Below are 4457 nucleotides of genomic sequence, written 5' to 3'. Positions count from 1 at the left end.
AATATAGTTGGAATGTTATAGCCCTTACTCTATATAGAAAACTAATAATGTTGGTGTTCCCTAAAGTCTGATTTAAAAGAACATAATTTTAACATTCACAAAAGAGCAGTAATCATTACATTAAAATATATTAAAAACCAGATTTATAAGCAGCATGTGTCTCCCATGCCCTGAAAGGTCATGCCACCAGGTTTCTGCAAAATTGGGTCAGGAAGAAAATTCAGTAACAAAGGGACTCTCTCTGGAAACCATCCTATTTGTAGTTTCTTGAAGATAAAATGTTGAATCTCAGAGCACCTACTAGATCTTCAGTACCAGACACAACAGGGTTTTTGGGTGTTGTTTTGTCTTACTATGAGGTGTTCCTGCTGTCGTTCATTCCCTGCCTAGAAGAATCTTGCTATTGAAATGAACATTCCTGTATTGATCAAATGGTTATATTCTAAAATAGGCTGGAATCTGTTTTATGACGTCAATGTGAAAATGTCACTGTACAAGAAGGGATGGGGGGCACCTGGGTGGCTCAATCAATTGAGCACTGACTCTTGATCTCAGCTTAGGTCTTGATCTCAGGGTCGTGAGTTTGAGCCCTGCCTTGGGCACATAGAGCCTGCTTAAAGAATAAAAAAATAGGGGCGCCTGGGTGGCTTGGTCGGTTAAGTGTCCGACTTCGGCTCAGGTCATGATCTCACGGTCCGTGAGTTCGAGCCCCGCGTATGGCTCTGTGCTGACAGCTCAGAGCCTGGAGCCTGTTTCAGATTCTGTGTCTCCCTCTCTCTCTGCCCCTCCCCTGTTCATGCTCTGTCTCTCTCTGTCTCAAAAATAAATAAACGTTAAAAAAAATTAAAAAAAAAAAGAATAAAAAAATAAAAATAAAAAAAAAGAAGGACAGAAATGGAAATGTGGAATGTGCTGCAGAGGAGAGTCCCTGTTACAAAGTTTTAGAAGATCTTAATCGGGGCACTTGGGTGATTCAGTTCTTTGAGAGTCCAACTCTTGATATTGGCTCATGTCCTGATCTCAAGGTCATAAGATTGAGTCTAGCGTCCGGCTCTGTGCTGACAATGTGGAGCCTGCTTGGGATTCTCTCTCTCTTCCCCTCCCCCCCAAATAAATAAATGAACAAACATTAAAAAAAAAAAAAAGATATTGATCAACTTCACCAGTATCTGGAATTTGGAAGTTGTTTCTTTTAAATTAGCAATAATCGTGCCTTGGATGAAACTCATTGGCTACGATACTCCCACTGTGCAAAGCTTGGAAGTTGTTTCTTTTAAAATAAAGAGTATTTTCTGGACATAATATTTGCATGTACTATAGTGGGTTTTACCTGATTACACAAGCCCATTTGTTAATGTGCTGTACTAATATTTATTGCCTTGCATTGCATTGTTGTTGACATCTGTCTTTTAGTTTTGGCACTTTTTCTTTATGTTCCATTCATTCTTCTGACAGCACCATGAAATGAACATGCTCCATAAGCCCATTGGTCCCAGGAGGTGGCTGAGAGACACAGAGCTGCCTCAGTCAAGCTGCCCCTAACAAGCACAGCCTGCATCAGCCAACCACAAGCTAGCTCATAAATACCTAAATAAATACCTACTGTCATAAGGGTAATGAAAATTTGTGGTTGTTTGTTAAGCATCATTGTTGTAGGCATAGTTAACTGATACCACAATAGCAGTAGTTTATTATTGAACTCAGTAGTTCCAATAACAGCCTTTTGATTCCCTCTCTTGTGATTGTGACCAATGTAATAGCTCCCCTCGTGAATTGGTTTATGGTGTTCCCGGAATCATTCTGGAAGACCAGTTTAGAGTTTGCTGCTCCACTGCCTCAAACAGTTTTTAATGATCAACTTCCTTTTCTGTTTAGGATAACTATACCACCTCACATTCATTAGGATGGCTACTACAAAAAACAAACAGAAATATGAATGTGGGCAAGGATACGGAAATATCGAAACACCTTTGAACTGTTGGTGGGCACATAAAATGGTGCAGCTGCTATAGAAAACTGTATGGCAGTTCATCAAAAAATTAAAAATAGAATTGTGATCCATCAATTCCACTTTTAGGTACGTACTCAAAAGACTTGAAAGCAGACTTGAAGAGATATTTATACACCCATGTTTATAGTAGCATTATTTACAATCCAGGAGGTGGAAGCAGCCTATATGCCCATCAACAGATGAATAAACTGTGGTATATACATTCAGCCTTAAAAAGGAAGGAAATTCTGATACATGCTGCAACACGAATGAACCTTGAAGGCATTATGTTAAGTGAAGTAAGCCAGTCGCAAAAGGACAAAAACTGTATGAATCAATTAATGTGAGGTACCTAGAGTAATCAAATTTATAAAGACGGTAATCCTAAAGACAAGAAATATAGGTATACTCTGGCTACCCCTCCACCCTCTGGCTCATTTTGGGATCAGAATAATATGGGGTAGGGCCAAGACTGTTGTTTATCCCATTATCATCTCTGTAATAGTCTGAATAAGGAACTAGCATAAAATGGCTGCATTTCCTCCTATACAAAAAAAAAGGTATTAGTTGAACCCATAGTAGACAATGTGTAGTACATGCTGTCAGTGTCCTAAACGTGTCCCTGTAAAATTCAGTGTGCTTTCTTGAACTTCCAGTTGCCAGTGCCTGAGTCTTTGCCTGAGGGTTCTTTCTTCCATCTCCAACCCCAACTACAACCCTGAAGCCTTAAAGCTGCATTATGAAGCCTGAAAATGGACTCGAAGTCCCTCCCAGTGATTTCCAGCAGAAAAAGTCAGGAAGTTCTGGTGTGATAAACTGAGATGGGTATAGGGTAGGTAGTGCGAACAAAGAACAAATGTGGGAAAAGCAAAGCAAAATGGTGGAAGGCAATTGCTAGAAGAGACGACTTGGGACCTAGCTTTCACTTTTGAGCACTTGTGCTGGTTATACAATGTGTGATGAGTCAGCCTCAGTTAAATGCACTGTTGGAGGTAAACCGTAAATTACCTTGATTTTCTTATAAGAAAATTATTTTACTACAGTGAGTAAGGTTCTTTGGCCATGAGCCCTACTCATTTCATCTTCTGCATTGAGACTGAATACATTGGAAGGAAAAAGCCACTGCCGGTGAAAGTTGGCTTGAGGAGTTACTCTGGACTCTGCCTCCCACTTTCCCTGTTAAACTTTGTTCTCCCTGGTTTCTGTCTTATTGATTCCACACCCATTTTATCTCTGCATCACTGAGAGAACTGACAACTCTGGCCCGAACCTTGAGGAACTCATAATCTGGTTGAGGAGACAGCCATGTAATCAGAGTCAAGTAGTAGGTAGCAAGTGCTAACATAGGGACCTAACTTACATGCTATGGAAACGGAAGACAAAGCCGCTAATTCTAGCTGGCGCCATTGAAGGCGCATGAACTAACAGGCACTGAGAGATTAGGAGGATATTTCCAAGCCGAGAAGACTGTAGATACATTTCAGGCAGAAGGACCACCATGCCTTCTTTGTGTGATTCTTGGGATCTTCATTTTTAGGCAAGGAAACACTGTGGGGCTGTTTGCAAACTTGAACACTCCACATATGTTCCTTGACAGCTATTGGGGGAAAAATAATCCATTTGGAAAGTTAGTATTTTGGGGAAAAGCAGTGTTTTTTTTTTAAGTTAATTCCTCTTTGAGAAACCATCTCTGATGCATAGCTTCCCAAAATGTAGGCATTTATTTCTTATGAGTTGAGAACTTTAATGGATAAGCCACATAATTTGAAATTAATACTCACAGGCAACATTAACAAGGGTCAAAGCACAAGTACAAAGTCAACTTGATGTGTATATTGCTTTTTCATTAAAGGGAGGGAATACCTAGAGTTCAAATTCCAAAGGCAATTATCAAACAAGTTTAGGCAATGTATCAGTTCAGGCCCTGATTTTTCATCTAAAAACACCTGATTTTCTATGAAGTTGTTTCCTCTCTTTTTATTTATTTATTTTTATTTAAAAAATTTTTTTTAACATTTATTCATTATTGAAAGATAGAGAGAGACAGAGCATGAGCAGGGAAGGGGCAGAGAGAGGGAGGCACAGGATCCAAAGCAGGCTCCAGGCTCTGAGCTGTCAGCACTGACCCACTGACCCTGACGTGGGGCTCGAACTCTCAAACTGTGAGATCATGACCTGAGCCAAAGTCAGACGCCCAACCAACTGAGCCACCCAGGTGCCCTGAAGTTGTTTCCTCTTTTAAAGCATCACTATAAAATGAAGATTTTGGAGAATTTAGAGAAAGAGATGGTGGTGTTACTTTTGTTACACAGCTAAACATATATTGGGAACCTTCTTCATTTCTCTTTTGGTGGAAAAAGTTAAAAAATTTAGGAATGCTTTTCACCGGACATTGGTAACATGAAAAAGTTTTCACTTGAATATTTGTATTTGTAAGACATTAGATATTTTTAGGAGATTAGATACT

The 4457-nt window shown here is 39.6% G+C and overlaps 1 non-coding gene across 1 annotated transcript; it reads right to left on the bottom strand.

The window, feature by feature from the left end:
- Positions 1-1118: 1118 nt before the first annotated feature.
- Positions 1119-1258, bottom strand: LOC112861750 (U4 spliceosomal RNA). Its single transcript, XR_003223656.1, has one exon. It is a non-coding gene; the product is annotated as a U4 spliceosomal RNA (small nuclear RNA).
- Positions 1259-4457: the final 3199 nt, after the last annotated feature.

This window comes from Puma concolor, chromosome A1 (assembly GCF_028749965.1).
Source record: "Puma concolor isolate L17-30 chromosome A1, mPumCon1.1.hap2, whole genome shotgun sequence".
NCBI lineage: Eukaryota > Metazoa > Chordata > Mammalia > Carnivora > Felidae > Puma > Puma concolor.
The sequence above is the reverse complement of the archived record's forward strand: the minus strand, read 5'-3'. Positions and strand labels throughout refer to the sequence as shown.